We start from the raw sequence: 22,314 nt of genomic DNA on the forward strand, positions 1-22,314 counted from the left end.
TTCGAAGGCTGATTTCATGTCCTATGATAAAAAGCCTTCTGTTTCCACCGCCAAACCTTTCTGGGAAGAATTTGCAACACGTTGGCACCATCTTTGAGTGAATTGGAGAATTTCAGATTTTTGCTGAAGTTGTGACCCTGGGGCTTAGATTTTTTTTTCCCACAGGTTAAGTTGTCGAGGGTTGATTTCTTGACCTATGATAAAAAGCCTTCTGTTTCCACTGCCAAACCTTTCAAGGGAGAATTTACAACAGTTTATCACCATTTTTGAGTGAATTGGAGAATTTCAGATTTTTGCTGAAGTTGTGACCCCGGGGCTTAGAAATTTTTTTTTTCACAGGTTAAGTTGTTGAGGGCTGATTTCATGTCCTATGATAAAAAGCCGTCTGTTTCCACCCCCAAACCTTTCCGGGAAGAATTTGCAACAGTTTAGCACCATTTTTGAGTGAATTGGAGAATTTCAGAATTTTGCTGAAAATGTGACCCCGGGGCTTAGAAATTTTTTCCCCCACAGGTTAATTTGTTGAGGGCTGATTTCATGTCCTATGATAAAAAGCCTTCTGTTTCCACCGCCAAACCTTTCAGGGGAGTATTTGCAAAACTTTGGCACCATCTTTGAGTGAATTGGAGAATTTCAGATTTTTGCTGAAGTTGTGACCTAGAAATTTTTGCTGAAGTTGTGACTTAGAAATTTTTTTTTCACAGGTTAAGTTGTCGAGGGCTGATTTCATGTCCTATGATAAAAAGCCTTCTGTTTCCACCGCCAAACCTTTCAGGGGAGAATTTGCAACAATTTAGCACCATTTTTGAGTGAATTGGAGAATTTCAGATTTTTGCTGAAGTTGTGACCCCAGGGCTTAGAAATTTTTTTTTTCACAGGTTAAGTTGTCGAGGGCTGATTTCATGTCCTATGATAAAAAGCCTTCTGTTTCCACCGCCAAACGTTTCAGGGGAGAATTTGCAACAGTTTAGCACCATTTTTGAGTGAATTGGAGAATTTCAGATTTTTGCTGAAGTTGTGACCCCGGGGGCTTAGAATTTTTTTTTTCCACAGGTTAAGTTGTCGAGGGCCGATTTCATGTCCTATGATAAAAAGCCTTCTGTTTCCACCACCAAACCTTTCAGGGGTGAATTTACAACAGTTTAGCACCATTTTTGAGTGAATTGGAGGATTTCAGATTTTTGCTGAAATTGTGACCCCGGGGCTTAGAAATTTTTTTTTCCACAGGTTAAGTTGTCGAGGGTTGATTTCATGTCCTATGATAAAAAGCCTTCTGTTTCCACCGCCAAACCTTTCAGGGGAGAATTTACAACAGTTTAACACCATTTTTGAGTGAATTGGAGAATTTCAGATTTTTGCTGTAGTTGTGACCCCGGGGCTTAGAATTTTTTTTTTCCACAGGTTAAGTTGTCGAGGGCTGATTTCATGTTCTATGATAAAAAACCTTCTCTTTCCACCACCAAACCTTTCAGGGGAGTATTTGCAAAAGTTTGGCACCATCTTTGAGTGAATTGGAGAATTTAGAAAAATTTAGAAAAATTTTTTCCTACAGGTTAAGTTGTCGAGGGCTGATTTCATGTCCTATGATAAAAAGCCTTCTGTTTCCACCGCCAAACCTTTCAGGGGTGAATTTACAACAGTTTACCACCATTTTTGAGTGAATTGGAGAATTTCAGATTTTTGCTGAAGTTGTGACCCCGGCTTAGAAATTTTTTTCCCCCCAGCTTAAGTTGTTGAGGGCCGATTTCATGTCCTATGATAAAAAGCCTTCTGTTTCCACCGCCAAACCTTTCAGGGGTGAATTTACAAGAGTTTAGCACCATTTTTGAGTGAATTGGAGAATTTCAGATTTTTCCTGAAATTGTGACCCGGGGGCTTAGAATTTTTTTTCCCCACAGGTTAAGTTGTCGAGGGCTGATTTCATGTCCTATGAGAAAAAGCCTTCTGTTTCCACCGCCAAACCTTTCAGGGGAGAATTTGCAACAGTTTAGCACCATCTTTGAGTGAATTAGATAATTTCAGATTTTTGCTGAAGTTGAGACCCCGGGGCTTAGAATTTTTTTTTTTCACAGGTTAAGTTGTCGAGGGTTGATTTCTTGGCCTATGATAAAAAGCCGTCTGTTTCCACCGCCAAACCTTTCAGGGGAGAATTTACAACAGTTTAGCACCATTTTTGAGTGAATTGGAGAATTTCAGATTTTTGCTGAAGTTGTGACCCCGGGGCTTAGAAAATTTTTTTTTCACAGGTTAAGTTGTCGAGGGCTGATTTCATGTCGTCTGATAAAAAGCCTTCTCTTTCCACCGCCAAACGTTTCAGGGGAGTATTTGCAACACGTTGGCACCATCTTCGAGTGAATTGGAGAATTTCAGATTTTTGCTGAAGTTGTGACCCCGGGGCTTAGAAATATTTTTTTTCACACGTTACGTCTTCGAAGGCTGATTTCATGTCCTATGATAAAAAGCCTTCTGTTTCCACCGCCAAACCTTTCTGGGAAGAATTTGCAACACGTTGGCACCATCTTTGAGTGAATTGGAGAATTTCAGATTTTTGCTGAAGTTGTGACCCTGGGGCTTAGAATTTTTTTTTCCACAGGTTAAGTTGTCGAGGGTTGATTTCTTGACCTATGATAAAAAGCCTTCTGTTTCCACCGCCAAACCTTTCAAGGGAGAATTTACAACAGTTTATCACCATTTTTGAGGGAATTGGAGAATTTCAGATTTTTGCTGAAGTTGTGAAACCGGGGCTTAGAAATTTTTTTTTTCACAGGTTAAGTTGTTGAGGGCTGATTTCATGTCCTATGATAAAAACCCGTCTGTTTCCACCCCCAAACCTTTCCGGGAAGAATTTACAACAGTTTAGCACCATTTTTGAGTGAATTGGAGAATTTCAGATTTTTGCTGAAAATGTGACCCCGGGGCTTAGAAATTCCCCCCCCCACAGGTTAAGTTGTTGAGGGCTGATTTCATGTCCTATGATAAAAAGCCTTCTGTTTCCACCTCCAAACCTTTCAGGGGAGAATTTGCAACAATTTAGCACCATTTTTGAGTGAATTGGAGAATTTCAGATTTTTGCTGATGTTGTGACCCCGAGCCTTAGAATTTTTTTTTTTCACAGGTTAAGTTGTCGAGGGCTGATTTCATGTCCTATGATAAAAAGCCTTCTGTTTCCACTGCCAAACCTTTCACGGGAGAATTTACAACAGTTTAGCACCACTTTTGAGTGAATTGGAGAATTTCAGATTTTTGCTGAAATTGTGACCCCGGGGCTTAGAAATTTTTTTTTTCACAGGTTAAGTTGTCGAGGGCTGATTTCATGTCCTATGATAAAAAGCCTTCTGTTTCCACCGCCAAACCTTTCAGGGGAGAATTTACAACAGTTTAGCACCATTTTTGAGTGAATTGGAGAATTTCAGATTTTTGCTGAAATTGTGACCCCGGGGCTTAGAAATTTTTCTTTTCACAGGTTAAGTTGTCGAGGGTTGATTTCATGTCGTCTGATAAAAAGCCTTCTGTTTCCACCGCCAAACGTTTCAGGGGAGTATTTGCAACACGTTGGCACCATCTTCGAGTGAATTGGAGAATTTCAGATTTTTGCTGAAGTTGTGACCCCGGGGCTTAGAAAAATTTTTTTTCACACGTTACGTCTTCGAAGGCTGATTTCATGTCCTATGATAAAAAGCCTTCTGTTTCCACCGCCAAACCTTTCTGGGAAGAATTTGCAACACGTTGGCACCATCTTTGAGTGAATTGGAGAATTTCAGATTTTTGCTGAAGTTGTGACCCTGGGGCTTAGAATTTTTTTTTCCACAGGTTAAGTTGTCGAGGGTTGATTTCTTGACCTATGATAAAAAGCCGTCTGTTTCCACCCCCAAACCTTTCCGGGAAGAATTTACAACAGTTTAGCACCATCTTCGAGTGAATTGGAGAATTTCAGATTTTTGCTGAAGTTGTGACCCCGGGGCTTAGAAAAAAATTTTTTCACACGTTACGTCTTCGAAGGCTGATTTCATGTCCTATGATAAAAAGCCTTCTGTTTCCACCGCCAAACCTTTCTGGGAAGAATTTGCAACACGTTGGCACCATCTTTGAGTGAATTGGAGAATTTCAGATTTTTGCTGAAGTTGTGACCCTGGGGCTTAGAATTTTTTTTTCCACAGGTTAAGTTGTCGAGGGTTGATTTCTTGACCTATGATAAAAAGCCGTCTGTTTCCACCCCCAAACCTTTCCGGGAAGAATTTACAACAGTTTAGCACCATTTTTGAGTGAATTGGAGAATTTCAGATTTTTGCTGAAAATGTGACCCCGGGGCTTAGAAATTTCCCCCCCCACAGGTTAAGTTGTTGAGGGCTGATTTCATGTCCTATGATAAAAAGCCTTCTGTTTCCACCGCCAAACCTTTCAGGGGAGAATTTGCAACAATTTAGAACCATTTTTGAGTGAATTGGAGAATTTCAGATTTTTGCTGATGTTGTGACCCCGGGGCTTAGGATTTTTTTTTTCACAGGTTAAGTTGTCGAGGGCTGATTTCATGTCCTATGATAAAAAGCCTTCTGTTTCCACCGCCAAACCTTTCACGGGAGAATTTACAACAGTTTAGCACCACTTTTGAGTGAATTGGAGAATTTCAGATTTTTGCTGAAATTGTGACCCCGGGGCTTAGAAATTTTTTTTTTCACAGGTTAAGTTGTCGAGGGCTGATTTCATGTCCTATGATAAAAAGCCTTCTGTTTCCACCGCCAAACCTTTCAGGGGAGAATTTGCAACAGTTTAGCACGATCTTTGAGTGAATTAGATAATTTCAGATTTTTGCTGAAGTTGGGACCCCGGGGCTTAGAAAATTTTTTTTTTCACAGGTTAAGTTGTCGAGGGTTGATTTCTTGGCCTATGATAAAAAGCCGTCTGTTTCCACCGCCAAACCTTTCAGGGGAGAATTTACAACAGTTTAGCACCATTTTTGAGTGAATTGGAGAATTTCATTTTTTTGCTGAAGTTGTGACCCCGGGGCTTAGAAAAATTTTTTTTTTCACAGGTTAAGTTGTCGAGGGCTGATTTCATGTCGTCTGATAAAAAGCCTTCTGTTTCCACCGCCAAACGTTTCAGGGGAGTATTTGCAACACGTTGGCACCATCTTCGAGTGAATTGGAGAATTTCAGATTTTTGCTGAAGTTGTGACCCCGGGGCTTAGAAAAATTTTTTTTCACACGTTACGTCTTCGAAGGCTGATTTCATGTCCTATGATAAAAAGCCTTCTGTTTCCACCGCCAAACCTTTCTGGGAAGAATTTGCAACACGTTGGCACCATCTTTGAGTGAATTGGTGAATTTCAGATTTTTGCTGAAGTTGTGACCCTGGGGCTTAGAATTTTTTTTTCCACAGGTTAAGTTGTCGAGGGTTGATTTCTTGACCTATGATAAAAAGCCGTCTGTTTCCACCCCCAAACCTTTCCGGGAAGAATTTACAACAGTTTAGCACCATTTTTGAGTGAATTGGAGAATTTCAGATTTTTGCTGAAAATGTGACCCCGGGGCTTAGAAATTTCCCCCCCCCACAGGTTAAGTTGTTGAGGGCTGATTTCATGTCCTATGATAAAAAGCCTTCTGTTTCCACCGCCAAACCTTTCAGGGGAGAATTTGCAACAATTTAGAACCATTTTTGAGTGAATTGGAGAATTTCAGATTTTTGCTGATGTTGTGACCCCGGGGCTTAGAATTTTTTTTTTTCACAGGTTAAGTTGTCGAGGGCTGATTTCATGTCCTATGATAAAAAGCCTTCTGTTTCCACCGCCAAACCTTTCACGGGAGAATTTACAACAGTTTAGCACCACTTTTGAGTGAATTGGAGAATTTCAGATTTTTGCTGAAATTGTGACCCCGGGGCTTAGAAATTTTTTTTTTCACAGGTTAAGTTGTCGAGGGCTGATTTCATGTCCTATGATAAAAAGCCTTCTGTTTCCACCGCCAAACCTTTCAGGGGAGAATTTACAACAGTTTAGCACCATTTTTGAGTGAATTGGAGAATTTCAGATTTTTGCTGAAATTGTGACCCCGGGGCTTAGAAATTTTTCTTTTCACAGGTTAAGTTGTCGAGGGTTGATTTCATGTCCTATGATAAAAAGCCTTCTGTTTCCACCGCCAAACCTTTCATTTTTTTTTTTATAATAATTTTTATTACATTTTTTCCAAATTACAAAGAAAACAAAAAGAAAGGCAAAACAAAAGAAAAAAAAGGAAAAGAGAACAGAAAATCTCAACCATTTCGACAACTTATTTCAAATTTCCATTGGACTTCCCCACATCTCCCACATAAATGCATTCTTGATAATAAAATTGTCAGCAAATTATACCCTTATTTCGTGTGTTTCTTTATATTTTCAGTTGCAATTTAAGTTTAAATCTCTTATTCTCCAATTACTCTAAAAATATAGCATAATATCCTTTTTACCCGTTGAAACTCTGATTCTTTCACGAGTGTTATCAGTTTCATAAATAATTAAATTTCATTGCTGGGGCTAACGTTCCAAATCATACGACGTCTTATGTTTCATACAACTTATAATACTTCTGCAAATAGTCTTTAAATTTTTTCCAGTCCTCCTCTATTGCCTCTTCTCCCAAGTCTCGGATCCTTGCAGTCATCTCGGCCAGTTCCATGTAGTTCATCAATTGCGTCTGCCAGTCCTCCAGTGTGGGCAAATCTTGGGTCTTCCAGTGCTTAGCGATAAGGATTCTTGCTGCTGTTGTAGCATACATAAAAAAAGTTCTATCCTTTTTTAACACCTTCTGGCCGACAATGCCCAGAAGGAAGGCCTCTGGTTTCTTGGGGAAGGTGTACTTGAACACCTTTTTTAACTCGTTATAAATCATTTCCCAAAAGGCCTTCAATCTTGGACAAGTCCACCAGAGGTGGAAGAATGTCCCTTCAGCCTCCTTACATTTCCAACATTTATTGTCAGACAAATGGTATATCTTAGCAAGCTTGACTGGGGTCATGTACCACCGGTATACCATTTTCATAATGTTTTCTTTCAAGGCATTACATGCCGTAAATTTCATACCGGTGGTCCATAACCTTTCCCAGTCTTCAGACATAATATTGTAACCAATGTCTTGAGCCCATTTTATCATGGCTGACTTAACTGTCTCATCCTGAGTGTTCCATTTAAGCAGCAAGTTGTACATTCTCGATAATACCTTGGTCTTTGGTTCTAGCAACTCTGTCTCAAGTTTCGATTTTTCCACCTGGAATCCTATTTTTTTATCTAACTTGAAAACCTCATTAATTTGGGCATAGTGTAGCCAATTTTGCACCCTATCCTTTAGTTTTACAAAGCTCTGCAACCTCCAATTACCTCCAATGTTTTCTATTATTTCCCAATATTTCGGCCAATGTGCCTCCATATTGGCTGTTTTCCGAGCTTTGGCCTCTATTGGTGAGACCCACCTCGGAGTTTTACTTTCCAATAAGTCTTTATATTTTTTCCAGACCATATATATTGCTTTCCTGACAATATGGTTTTTGAACATTCCATATGTTTTCCCCTTGTCATACCACAAATACGCATGCCAACCTAACGAATTGTTAAAGCCTTCCAGATCTAGGACATCAGTGTTTTCCAATAAGATCCAATCTTTCATCCAGCAGAAGGCCGCAGCTTCATAATATAACCTTAAGTCCGGCAGGGCAAACCCCCCTCTCTCCTTTGCATCAGTTAGTATTTTAAACTTTATTCGGGGCTTTTTGCCCTGCCAGACAAACCTAGAAATATCCCTCTGCCACTTTCCAAAACATTCCACTCTGTCCACGACCTGCAAGGCTTGAAACAGAAACAACATTTTTGGCAAGACGTTCATTTTTATAACTGCAATTCGTCCTAACAAGGATAATTTCAATCTTGACCAAATTTCAAAATCTTTTTTAACTTCTGACCAGCATTTTTCATAATTATCTTTAAATAGGTTCAAATTCTTAGAAGACAGATTGACCCCCAGGTATTTCACTTTTTTAACAATGTTTAGTTCTGTTTCCTTCTGAAACCCCTCTGTTTCAATAACCGTCAAATTTTTCCCTAACACCTTAGTTTTTTGTTTGTTCAACTTAAAACCCGCCACCCGACCAAATTTCTGAATCAATTCCAAAACTCTTTTTGTACTAGGTTCTGGCTCCTGTAGTGTTAAAACCAAGTCATCTGCAAATGCTTTCAGTTTATATTGTTTCGCTCCGACCCGTATTCCTTGTACCTGCCGATCCTCCCTTATCATATTCAGCAAAACCTCCAGGACCGAAATAAACAACAGAGGGGATAGGGGGCACCCCTGGCGTGTTCCTTTTTCAATATGAAGTTCTTCTGTCACCACATTGTTCACTATCAACTTAGCTTTTTGTTCTGAATAGATTGCCTCTATTCCATTCTCAAACCCCCTTCCCACTCCCATCCCTTCCAAATTTTTCTTCATAAATTTCCAAGAAATGTTGTCAAAGGCCTTCTCCGCATCAATAAAAATTAACACTGCTTTGGTGTTAATATTTGTTTGTAAAAGTTCCAAAATATCGATAATGTTCCTGGTGTTGTCAAACAAATGTCTACCTGGGAGAAAGCCTGCTTGGTCCTTATGAATTACTTCATTTAATACTTTTTTAAATCTATTAGCTAAAACATCCGCAAATATTTTGTAATCCACGTTTAGGAGTGAGATGGGTCGGTAGTTCTTAAGTTGAGTCTTTTCAGTTTCCACTTTAGGTATCAGTGTGATGAATGCTTCTTTCCACGTATCTGGTGCCCTCCCTCCCCCCATAATCTGGTTACAAACCTCCATTAATGGTTGTGTCAAGTGGTCTTTTAAGGTCTTATAGTATTTGGAGGTAAGTCCATCGGGACCTGGAGATTTGCCTAGCTGCATATTCTGAATGGCATCCTCAATTTCCTGTTGTGTTATTTTACAGTTCAAGATTGATCTCTTTTCTTGTGATAATTCTGGAAGGCCGTTTTCTTTCAAAAATTGTTCTATCTCAGTCACATCCTCGGATCCTTGTGTATACAGTTTTTTAAAATATTTCTGGAAACACTTTCTAATTTCTCCCGGTTTCTGAATGTTCTTTCCTTCAACTTCTAGATTGGTAACATAATTTAATTTTTGTCTCTTTTTCAACTGCCAAGCTAGCAGTTTCCCACATTTATTCGCCGACTCGAAAGATCTTTGTTTCATTTGTTTAATCTTCCATTCCACTTCTTGATTAATCAATTTCGCATATTGTGACTGGTGGAATTTAATTTCTCTTAAAGTCTCCTTTGATTTTGGGTTTAATCTTAATTTTTTCTCACCATCTCTTATCTTCTCCAATATCTTATCCTTTTTACCATTCCAGAACTTTTTCTTGATCGTATTCTGTTGTATCAGGAACCCTCTCATAACAGCTTTACTCGCGTCCCAGATTATTCTTTTTTCCACCGAGGTATTCAAATTAATTTCAAAGTAGTCCTTTAAAGCTTTTTGGGCCTTCTTTACAATCTCTTGATCTCTTAACAGGTTGTCATTCATTTTCCATCTGAAGGAATCGGCAGTAGTAAGTCTCATTTCCATTTTCAAAGCGTTATGGTCGGAGCATGTCTTTGGGCAGATTTCTATTTTTATAGTCTTAGGTGCCAGCCCTCTAGTTGTCCAAATTTGGTCGATTCTTGTCCATGACAGATGGGCCTCAGAAAAGAAAGTTCCTTCTTTACCAAGGGGGTTTCTCGTCCTCCATAAATCAATTAAATCCATATTGTCAGTTAATTCAAAAAAGGTTTTTGGTAGTCTTCCATCTTTGGTCAAATTCTGGTTCTGTGACTTATCCATAAAAGTAGAGACAACCCCATTCATATCTCCCATCATAATGATGTTAGAATAGTCCAGATAGTCCAGTAATGTCTCATGCAGCTTCTTGTAAAATTCTGATTTCCCCTCATTTGGTGCATAAATTCCTAATATCAAAATTTTCTCTCCTTGGGTCGATATTTCAATAGCCAGGATTCTTCCTTGTTCATCTTTAAACAAGAATTTTGGTGAAAGGTTCTCCTTGGCGTAGATCACCACGCCTCTCTTTTTAACTCTGTCTGATGAAATAAATTCTTGGCCTAATCTTTTATTTATTAACACCTTCTTGTGTAACCTGGTCACATGAGTTTCTTGCAAACAAATTATGTCCAAATTCTCTTTCTTTAAAATATGGAAGATCCTTTTGCGTTTTTCTGGGGAATTCGCGCCATTAATGTTCCAACTATACAGCTGCAGAGACATCCTGTGTCGATCTGTTGTTACTCTTTATTGGGTGTCTTCTTTTTTGTCCGAGTCCGAAGGTGGTGGCTCTTTCCCAGACTCTGGTGGCGGCCAAATAGCTGCTGCTCCTTTCTGCAAGTCTTCTCCGTTGTCGTGTAGGAACTTCTGGCTGTCCTCTTTCGTTTTGATTTTTATCTTCTTTCCCTTGTATTTGAATGAAAGGCCTTGTGGAAACTCCCACCTGTATGGTATTCCGTTACCTCTCAAAAGTCCAGCTAGGTCAGTATAGTTAGATCTGAGATCCAGTAGTTGCTTAGGGATGTCCTTGTAGATTTGTGCTCTTCTGTCCTGTATCACAAGTGCTTTGTTAAAATGTAGGTCAAGTAGCTTGTCTCTCTCCTGTTTAGTCCTTAGGATAATCAAACAGTCTCTAGGCCTGTCTTTTCCAACGGCTCTTCCCAATCTAAATGCAGTTGTTATTTTAAAATCTGTGTCTTCATTAATACCCCAGAATTTAGAGAATTCTGCTGTTAGAAAACCTATCAAGTCCTCTTTCTCAATCTCTGGGATAGAGCGTAATCTCAGGTTATTTTCCTTGTTTCGCAGTTCCACCAAAGACAGGTAGGCCTGCTGGTCGGTAATATGTTTGTGGAGCGGTCTTACCTCTCCTTTCAGTTCCTCCACTCCTTTTGCTGCGGCCTCTGCTTTTTGGTTCGCAGCCTCCGCCAATTTTCGATTTTCAGATGTTACGTCATTTAGGTTTCCAATGTCTTGTGAATGCTTAGCCACCTGTTCTGAAAGTTTGGTAATTGAGGATGTGGCTAAATCAATTTTTGCAGTTTGGTCATCCACTTTTTTGTTCAAAATTGCAAATTGTTGTAACATTTCCTCTAACAAAGTGTTAGACCCTCCAGATGCCATATCCTCACCTGTTAATTGTTCAGCTTCTTCAGCTAGAGTTGTTGGCGAGGGTGCAGTCTGCAAGACGGCAGGGACTGAAGATCTGCGTCCCTGAGAAAATAGGGTTGTTTGTGTCAGTTTGCCTTTCCCTGCCTTCGACGCAGCTCTTGTTTTTACTCTGTCGCTCATTCCCCACCTGTCTTTGGATTCAAGGTCAGGCTGTCAAAAATTTCATGGGAAAGGCAGGCCCTGGAGTAAACAACCAAACCACAGAGAGACAAAACAAAGTTGGTTCTCAGGAAATTGTAAGTCCCAAACTCCACTAGAGGGAGTAATGTTGCAGTTCAGGGAGGAAGAAGCAAAATTTCAGTCGCCATTAAAGTTCCTGCAATTAAGTAAATTCACAATAGTCTTTGGAGAAGACCTTTTCCCTCAAGCAGAGCTCTCACAATGTTACCACAAGTCTCTTAAAAGGTGCAAAGTACAGTTGTTAAATTGTATCCAACAGTGATGCCTCTAAGTATCCATTTCAGATTTGTAAGTGTATCTGCAAAACAGCCTTTTGTCCCGCTGCAAGTCCGGGGCTTGGGTTTTTAAAGTCTTTAAAATTTTTTAGTAAGTTTAGCAGAGGAGAAAATCCCCATAAAGAAAGATAGAGCCAGTCCCAAAGAAATAAAAATAACTTGCCTTTCAGTTTCCAGCTTCTCTAAGCGTATGATTTCTCTCGTTTTAAAGCCCTTCTGTGCTGCTTCCAGCCTGTCAAATCCTTTGCCTTTGATCACTAAGCACCATCGGGAGACGGACTTCCTTTTTCTCGTCTCCCGCTTTCAGCCAAATTCATAAATTTTGTAATCCAATCTCAGGTGAATCTTACTCACGAGTAGTTGGTTTGTAATCCAATGTAAAAGGAAGAAAGGTCGGCGCTCATCCGTAACAGCCGCGCGGCTTCACTCCCGCAGAAAGAGCGATGAAACCACAGCACCGCTTCCCCTCCGCGCTTCCGGAGCCCCTTACGGGGTCCCTTCTTCGTTTTGGGGGTCGCTCTAGGTGCCCGCCGGATCCCACGGCCACGAGCTCACTCTGCTCGTGGTTTTTCTTAGTGGGTCGTCGCTTTGCCGCAGCGAACGACCCTTTTCTGCGGAGCCCCTCTTCGCAGCGCAAAGAGGACCGCCATTACTTGTTTCGCGCCGCCTCCTTGTCGAGGGTTGATTTCATGTCCTATGATAAAAAGCCTTCTGTTTCCACCGCCAAACCTTTCAGGGGAGAATTTGCAACAGTTTAGCACGATCTTTGAGTGAATTAGATAATTTCAGATTTTTGCTGAAGTTGGGACCCCGGGGCTTAGAAAATTTTTTTTTTCACAGGTTAAGTTGTCGAGGGTTGATTTCTTGGCCTATGATAAAAAGCCGTCTGTTTCCACCGCCAAACCTTTCAGGGGAGAATTTACAACAGTTTAGCACCATTTTTGAGTGAATTGGAGAATTTCAGATTTTTGCTGAAGTTGTGACCCCGGGGCTTAGAAAAATTTTTTTTCACAGGTTAAGTTGTCGAGGGCTGATTTCATGTCGTCTGATAAAAAGCCTTCTGTTTCCACCGCCAAACCTTTCAGGGGAGTATTTGCAACACGTTGGCACCTTCTTTGAGTGAATTGGAGAATTTCAGATTTTTGCTGAAGTTGTGACCCAGGGGGTTAGAAATTTTTTTTTCACAGGTTAAGTTGTCGAGGGCTGATTTCATGTTCTATGATAAAAAACCTTCTCTTTCTACCGCCAAACCTTTCAGGGGAGTATTTGCAAAAGTTTGGCACCATCTTTGAGTGAATTGGAGAATTTAGAAAAATTTAGAAAAAAATTTTCCTACAGGTTAAGTTGTCGAGGGCTGATTTCATGTCCTATGATAAAAAGCCTTCTGTTTCCACCGCCAAACCTTTCAGGGGTGAATTTACAACAGTTTACCACCATTTTTGAGTGAATTGGAGAATTTCAGATTTTTGCTGAAGTTGTGACCCCGGGGCTTAGAATTTTTTTTTCCCCCAGGTTAAGTTGTTGAGGGCCGATTTCATGTCCTATGATAAAAAGCCTTCTGTTTCCACCGCCAAACCTTTCAGGGGAGAATTTACAACAGTTTAGCACCATTTTTGAGTGAATTGGAGAATTTCAGATTTTTGCTGAAATTGTGACCCGGGGGCTTAGAATTTTTTTTCCCCACAGGTTAAGTTGTCGAGGGCTGATTTCATGTCCTATGATAAAAAGCCTTCTGTTTCCACCGCCAAACCTTTCAGGGGAGAATTTGCAACAGTTTAGCACCATCTTTGAGTGAATTAGATAATTTCAGATTTTTGCTGAAGTTGAGACCCCGGGGCTTAGAAATTTTTTTTTTTCACAGGTTAAGTTGTCGAGGGTTGATTTCTTGGCCTATGATAAAAAGCCGTCTGTTTCCACTGCCAAACCTTTCAGGGGAGAATTTACAACAGTTTAGCACCATTTTTGAGTGAATTGGAGAATTTCAGATTTTTGCTGAAGTTGTGACCCCGGGGCTTAGAAATTTTTTTTTCACAGGTTAAGTTGTCGAGGGCTGATTTCATGTCCTATGATAAAAAGCCTTCTGTTTCCACCGCCAAACCTTTCAGGGGAGAATTTGCAACAATTTAGCACCATTTTTGAGTGAATTGGAGAATTTCAGATTTTTGCTGAAGTTGTGACCCCGGGGCTTAGAAATTTTTTTTTTCACAGGTTAAGTTGTCGAGGGCTGATTTCATGTCCTATGATAAAAAGCCTTCTGTTTCCACCGCCAAACCTTTCAGGGGAGAATTTACAACAGTTTAGCACCACTTTTGAGTGAATTGGAGAATTTCAGATTTTTGCTGAAATTGTGACCCCGGGGCTTAGAAATTTTTTTTTTCACAGGTTAAGTTGTTGAGGGCTGATTTCATGTCCTATGATAAAAAGCCTTCTGTTTCCACCGCCAAACCTTTCAGGGGAGAATTTACAACAGTTTACCACCATTTTTGAGTGAATTGGAGAATTTCAGATTTTTGCTGAAGTTGTGACCCCGGGGCTTAGAATTTTTTTTCCCCCCAGGTTAAGTTGTTGAGGGCCGATTTCATGTCCTATGATAAAAAGCCTTCTGTTTCCACCGCCAAACCTTTCAGGGGAGAATTTACAACAGTTTAGCACCATTTTTGAGTGAATTGGAGAATTTCAGATTTTTGCTGAAATTGTGACCCGGGGGCTTAGAATTTTTTTCCCCCACAGGTTAAGTTGTCGAGGGCTGATTTCATGTCCTATGATAAAAAGCCTTCTGTTTCCACCGCCAAACCTTTCAGGGGAGAATTTGCAACAGTTTAGCACCATCTTTGAGTGAATTAGATAATTTCAGATTTTTGCTGAAGTTGAGACCCCGGGGCTTAGAAATTTTTTTTTTTCACAGGTTAAGTTGTCGAGGGTTGATTTCTTGGCCTATGATAAAAAGCCGTCTGTTTCCACCGCCAAACCTTTCAGGGGAGAATTTACAACAGTTTAGCACCATTTTTGAGTGAATTGGAGAATTTCAGATTTTTGCTGAAGTTGTGACCCCGGGGCTTAGAAATTTTTTTTTCACAGGTTAAGTTGTCGAGGGCTGATTTCATGTCCTATGATAAAAAGCCTTCTGTTTCCACCGCCAAACCTTTCAGGGGAGAATTTGCAACAATTTAGCACCATTTTTGAGTGAATTGGAGAATTTCAGATTTTTGCTGAAGTTGTGACCCCGGGGCTTAGAAATTTTTTTTTTCACAGGTTAAGTTGTCGAGGGCTGATTTCATGTCCTATGATAAAAAGCCTTCTGTTTCCACCGCCAAACCTTTCAGGGGAGAATTTACAACAGTTTAGCACCACTTTTGAGTGAATTGGAGAATTTCAGATTTTTGCTGAAATTGTGACCCCGGGGCTTAGAATTTTTTTTTTTCACAGGTTAAGTTGTCGAGGGCTGATTTCATGTCCTATGATAAAAAGCCTTCTGTTTCCACCGCCAAACCTTTCAGGGGAGAATTTAAAACAGTTTAGCACCATTTTTGAGTGAATTGGAGAATTTCAGATTTTTGCTGAAATTGTGACCCCGGGGCTTAGAAATTTTTCTTTTCACAGGTTAAGTTGTCGAGGGTTGATTTCATGTCCTATGATAAAAAGCCTTCTGTTTCCACCGCCAAACCTTTCAGGGGAGAATTTGCAACAGTTTAGCACCATCTTTGAGTGAATTAGATAATTTCAGATTTTTGCTGAAGTTGGGACCCCGGGGCTTAGAAAATTTTTTTTTTCACAGGTTAAGTTGTCGAGGGCTGATTTCATGTCGTCTGATAAAAAGCCTTCTGTTTCCACCGCCAAACCTTTCAGGGGAGTATTTGCAACACGTTGGCACCTTCTTTGAGTGAATTGGAGAATTTCAGATTTTTGCTGAAGTTGTGACCCAGGGGGTTAGAATTTTTTTTTTCACAGGTTAAGTTGTCGAGGGCTGATTTCATGTTCTAAGATAGAAAGCCTTCTCTTTCCACCGCCAAACCTTTCAGGGGAGTATTTGCAAATGTTTGGCACCATCTTTGAGTGAATTGGAGAATTTCAGATTTTTGCTGAAGTTGTGACCCCGGGGCTTAGAAAAATTTTTTCCCACAGGTTAAGTTGTCGAGGGCTGATTTCATGTCCTATGATAAAAAGCCTTCTGTTTCCACCGCCAAACCTTTCAGGGGAGAATTTGCAACAGTTTAGCACCATTTTTGAGTGAATTGGAGCATTTCAGATTTTTGCTGAAGTTGTGACCCCGGGGCTTAGAATTTTTTTTTTCCACACGTTAAGTTGTCGAGGGCCGATTTCATGTCCTATGATAAAAAGCCTTCTGTTTCCACCGCCAAACCTTTCAGGGGTGAATTTACAACAGTTTAGCACCATTTTTGAGTGAATTGGAGAATTTGAGATTTTTTCTGAAATTGTGACCCCGGGGCTTAGAAATTTTTTTTTCACAGGTTAAGTTGTCGAGGGCCGATTTCATGTCCTATGATAAAAAGCCTTCTGTTTCCACCGCCAAACCTTTCATGGGTGAATTTACAAAAGTTTAGCACCATTTTTGAGTGAATTGGAGAATTTCAGATTTTTCCTGAAATTGTGACCCGGGGGCTTAGAATTTTTTTCCCCCACAGGTTAAGTTGTCGAGGGCTGATTTCATGTCCTATGATAAAAAGCCTTCTGTTTCCACCGCCAAACCTTTCAGGGGAGAATTTGCAACAGTTTAGCACCATCTTTGAGTGAATTGGAGAATTTCAGATTTTTGCTGAAGTTGAGACCCCGGGGCTTAGAAAATTTTTTTTTTCACAGGTTAAGTTGTCGAGGGTTGATTTCTTGGCCTATGATAAAAAGCAGTCTGTTTCCACCGCCAAACCTTTCAGGGGAGAATTTACAACAGTTTAGCACCATTTTTGAGTGAATTGGAGAATTTCAGATTTTTGCTGAAGTTGTGACCCCGGGGCTTAGAAAATTTTTTTTTCACAGGTTAAGTTGTCGAGGGCTGATTTCATGTCCTCTGATAAAAAGCCTTCTTTTTCCACCGCCAAACCTTTCAGGGGAGTATTTGCAACACGTTGGCACCATCTTTGAGTGAATTGGAGAATTTCAGATTTTTGCTGAAATTGTGACCCCGGGGCTTAGAAATTTTTTTTTTCACAGGTTAAGTTGTCGAGGGCTGATTTCATGTTCTATGATAAAAAGTCTTCTCTTTCCACCGCCAAACCTTTCAGGGGAGTATTTGCAAAAGTTTCGCACCATCTTTGAGTGAATTGGAGAATTTCAGATTTTTGCTGAAGTTGTGAGCCCGGGGCTTAGAAATTTTTTTTTCCCACAGGTTAAGTTGTCGAGGGCTGATTTCATGTCCTATGATAAAAAGCCTTCTGTTTCCACCGCCAAACCTTTCAGGGGAGAATTTACAACAGGTTAGCACCATTTTTGAGTGAATTGGAGAATTTCAGATTTTTGCTGAAATTGTGTCCCCGGGGCTTAGAAATTTTTTTTTTCACAGGTTAAGTTGTCGAGGGCTGATTTCATGTCCTATGATAAAAAGCCTTCTGTTTCCACCGCCAAACCTTTCAGGGGAGAATTTACAACAGTTTAGCACCATTTTTGAGTGAATTGGAGAATTTCAGATTTTTGCTGAAATTGTGACCCCGGGGCTTAGAAATTTTTCTTTTCACAGGTTAAGTTGTCGAGGGCTGATTTCATGTTCTAAGATAAAAAGCCTTCTCTTTCCACCGCCAAACCTTTCAGGGGAGTATTTGCAAATGTTTGGCACCATCTTTGAGTGAATTGGAGAATTTCAGATTTTTGCTGAAGTTGTGACCCCGGGGCTTAGAAAAATTTTTTCCCACAGGTTAAGTTGTCGAGGGCTGATTTCATGTCCTATGATAAAAAGCCTTCTGTTTCCACCGCCAAACCTTTCTGGGAAGAATTTGCAACACGTTGGCACCATCTTTGAGTGAATTGGAGAATTTCAGATTTTTGCTGAAGTTGTGACCCCGGGGCTTAGAAATTTTTTTTTTCACAGGTTAAGTTGTCGAGGGCTGATTTCATGTCCTATGATAAAAAGCCTTCTGTTTCCACCGCCAAACCTTTCAGGGGAGAATTTACAACAGTTTAGCACCATTTTTGAGTGAATTGGAGAATTTCAGATTTTTGCTGAAATTGTGACCCCGGGGCTTAGAAATTTTTTTTTTCACAGGTTAAGTTGTCGAGGGCTGATTTCATGTCCTATGATAAAAAGCCTTCTGTTTCCACCGCCAAACCTTTCAGGGGAGAATTTACAACAGTTTAGCACCATTTTTGAGTGAATTGGAGAATTTCAGATTTTTGCTGAAATTGTGACCCCGGGGCTTAGAAATTTTTCTTTTCACAGGTTAAGTTGTCGAGGGCTGATTTCATGTTCTAAGATAAAAAGCCTTCTCTTTCCACCGCCAAACCTTTCAGGGGAGTATTTGCAAATGTTTGGCACCATCTTTGAGTGAATTGGAGAATTTCAGATTTTTGCTGAAGTTGTGACCCCGGGGCTTAGAAAAAATTTTTCCCACAGGTTAAGTTGTCGAGGGCTGATTTCATGTCCTATGATAAAAAGCCTTCTGTTTCCACCGCCAAACCTTTCTGGGAAGAATTTGCAACACGTTGGCACCATCTTTGAGTGAATTGGAGAATTTCAGATTTTTGCTGAAGTTGTGACCCCGGGGCTTAGAAATTTTTTTTTTCACAGGTTAAGTTTTTGAGGGCTGATTTCATGTCCTATGATAAAAAGCCGTCTGTTTCCACCCCCAAACCTTTCCGGGAAGAATTTGCAACAGTTTAGCACCATTTTTGAGTGAATTGGAGAATTTCAGATTTTTGCTGAAAATGTGACCCCGGGGCTTAGAAATTTTTCCCCCCACAGGTTAAGTTTTTGAGGGCTGATTTCATGTCCTATGATAAAAAGCCTTCTGTTTCCACCGCCAAACCTTTCAGGGGAGTATTTGCAAAACTTTGGCACCATCTTTGAGTGAATTGGAGAATTTCAGGTTTTTGGTGAAGTTGTGACCCCGGGGCTTAGAAAATTTTTTTTTCACAGGTTAAGTTGTCGAGGGCTGATTTCATGTCGTCTGATAAAAAGCCTTCTCTTTCCACCGCCAAACGTTTCAGGGGAGTATTTGCAACACGTTGGCACCATCTTCGAGTGAATTGGAGAATTTCAGATTTTTGCTGAAGTTGTAACCCCGGGGCTTAGAAAAAATTTTTTTCACACGTTACGTCTTCGAAGGCTGATTTCATGTCCTATGATAAAAAGCCTTCTGTTTCCACCGCCAAACCTTTCAGGGGAGTATTTGCAAAACGTTGGCACCATCTTTGAGTGAATTGGAGAATTTCAGATTTTTGCTGAAGTTGTGACCCCGGGGCTTAGAAATTTTTTTTTCACAGGTTAACTTGTCGAGGGCTGATTTCATGTCCTATGATAAAAAGCCTTCTGTTTCCACCGCCAAACCTTTCAGGGGAGAATTTGCAACAATTTAGCACCATTTTTGAGTGAATTGGAGAATTTCAGATTTTTGCTGAAGTTGTGACCCCGGGGCTTAGAATTTTTTTTTTTCACAGGTTAAGTTGTCGAGGGCTGATTTCATGTCCTATGATAAAAAGCCTTCTGTTTCCACCGCCAAACCTTTCAGGGGAGAATTTACAACAGTTTAGCACCACTTTTGAGTGAATTGGAGAATTTCAGATTTTTGCTGAAATTGTGACCCCGGGGCTTAGAATTTTTTTTTTTCACAGGTTAAGTTGTCGAGGGCTGATTTCATGTCCTATGATAAAAAGCCTTCTGTTTCCACCGCCAAACCTTTCAGGGGAGAATTTACAACAGTTTAGCACCATTTTTGAGTGAATTGGAGAATTTCAGATTTTTGCTGAAGTTGTGACCCCGGGGCTTAGAAAATTTTTTTTTCACAGGTTAAGTTGTCGAGGGCTGATTTCATGTCGTCTGATAAAAAGCCTTCTGTTTCCACCGCCAAACCTTTCAGGGGAGTATTTGCAACACGTTGGCACCTTCTTTGAGTGAATTGGAGAATTTCAGATTTTTGCTGAAGTTGTGACCCAGGGGGTTAGAAATTTTTTTTTCACAGGTTAAGTTGTCGAGGGCTGATTTCATGTTCTAAGATAGAAAGCCTTCTCTTTCCACCGCCAAACCTTTCAGGGGAGTATTTACAACAGTTTAGCACCATTTTTGAGTGAATTGGAGAATTTCAGATTTTTGCTGAAGTTGTGACCCCGGGGCTTAGAAATTTTTTTTTCACAGGTTAAGTTGTCGAGGGCTGATTTCATGTCCTATGATAAAAAGCCTTCTGTTTCCACCGCCAAACCTTTCAGGGGAGAATTTACAACAGTTTAGCACCATTTTTGAGTGAATTGGAGAATTTCAGATTTTTGCTGAAATTGTGACCCCGGGGCTTAGAAATTTTTCTTTTCACAGGTTAAGTTGTTGAGGGTTGATTTCATGTCCTATGATAAAAAGCCTTCTGTTTCCACCGCCAAACCTTTCAGGGGAGAATTTGCAACAGTTTAGCACCATCTTTGAGTGAATTAGATAATTTCAGATTTTTGCTGAAGTTGGGACCCCGGGGCTTAGAAATTTTTTTTTTTCACAGGTTAAGTTGTCAAGGGTTGATTTCTTGGCCTATGATAAAAAGCCGTCTGTTTCCACCGCCAAACCTTTCAGGGGAGAATTTACAACAGTTTAGCACCATTTTTGAGTGAATTGGAGAATTTCAGATTTTTGCTGAAGTTGTGACCCCGGGGCTTAGAAATTTTTTTTTCCACAGGTTAAGTTGTCGAGGGCTGATTTCATGTCGTCTGATAAAAAGCCTTCTGTTTCCACCGCCAAACCTTTCAGGGGAGTATTTGCAACACGTTGGCACCTTCTTTGAGTGAATTGGAGAATTTCAGATTTTTGCTGAAGTTGTGACCCAGGGGGTTAGAAATTTTTTTTTCACAGGTTAAGTTGTCGAGGGCTGATTTCATGTCCTATGATAAAAAGCCTTCTGTTTCCACCGCCAAACCTTTCTGGGAAGAATTTGCAACACGTTGGCACCATCTTTGAGTGAATTGGAGAATTTCCGATTTTTGCTGAAGTTGTGACCCCGGGGCTTAGAAATTTTTTTTTTCACAGGTTAAGTTGTCGAGGGCTGATTTCATGTTCTATGATAAAAAGTCTTCTCTTTCCACCGCCAAACCTTTCAGGGGAGTATTTGCAAAAGTTTCGCACCATCTTTGAGTGAATTGGAGAATTTCAGATTTTTGCTGAAGTTGTGAGCCCGGGGCTTAGAAATTTTTTTTTTCCACAGGTTAAGTTGTCGAGGGCTGATTTCATGTCCTATGATAAAAAGTCTTCTCTTTCCACCGCCAAACCTTTCAGGGGAGTATTTGCAAAAGTTTCGCACCATCTTTGAGTGAATTGGAGAATTTCAGATTTTTGCTGAAGTTGTGAGCCCGGGGCTTAGAAATTTTTTTTTCCCACAGGTTAAGTTGTCGAGGGCTGATTTCATGTCCTATGATAAAAAGCCTTCTGTTTCCACCGCCAAACCTTTCAGGGGAGAATTTACAACAGGTTAGCACCATTTTTGAGTGAATTGGAGAATTTCAGATTTTTGCTGAAATTGTGTCCCCGGGGCTTAGAAATTTTTTTTTTCACAGGTTAAGTTGTCGAGGGCTGATTTCATGTCCTATGATAAAAAGCCTTCTGTTTCCACCGCCAAACCTTTCAGGGGAGAATTTACAACAGTTTAGCACCATTTTTGAGTGAATTGGAGAATTTCAGATTTTTGCTGAAATTGTGACCCCGGGGCTTAGAAATTTTTCTTTTCACAGGTTAAGTTGTCGAGGGCTGATTTCATGTTCTAAGATAAAAAGCCTTCTCTTTCCACCGCCAAACCTTTCAGGGGAGTATTTGCAAATGTTTGGCACCATCTTTGAGTGAATTGGAGAATTTCAGATTTTTGCTGAAGTTGTGACCCCGGGGCTTAGAAAAATTTTTTCCCACAGGTTAAGTTGTCGAGGGCTGATTTCATGTCCTATGATAAAAAGCCTTCTGTTTCCACCGCCAAACCTTTCTGGGAAGAATTTGCAACACGTTGGCACCATCTTTGAGTGAATTGGAGAATTTCAGATTTTTGCTGAAGTTGTGACCCCGGGGCTTAGAAATTTTTTTTTTCACAGGTTAAGTTGTCGAGGGCTGATTTCATGTCCTATGATAAAAAGCCTTCTGTTTCCACCGCCAAACCTTTCAGGGGAGAATTTACAACAGTTTAGCACCATTTTTGAGTGAATTGGAGAATTTCAGATTTTTGCTGAAATTGTGACCCCGGGGCTTAGAAATTTTTTTTTTCACAGGTTAAGTTGTCGAGGGCTGATTTCATGTCCTATGATAAAAAGCCTTCTGTTTCCACCGCCAAACCTTTCAGGGGAGAATTTACAACAGTTTAGCACCATTTTTGAGTGAATTGGAGAATTTCAGATTTTTGCTGAAATTGTGACCCCGGGGCTTAGAAATTTTTCTTTTCACAGGTTAAGTTGTCGAGGGCTGATTTCATGTTCTAAGATAAAAAGCCTTCTCTTTCCACCGCCAAACCTTTCAGGGGAGT

Source organism: Podarcis vaucheri, assembly GCF_965113315.1.
Source record: "Podarcis vaucheri genome assembly, chromosome: 3".
Classification (NCBI taxonomy): domain Eukaryota; kingdom Metazoa; phylum Chordata; class Lepidosauria; order Squamata; family Lacertidae; genus Podarcis; species Podarcis vaucheri.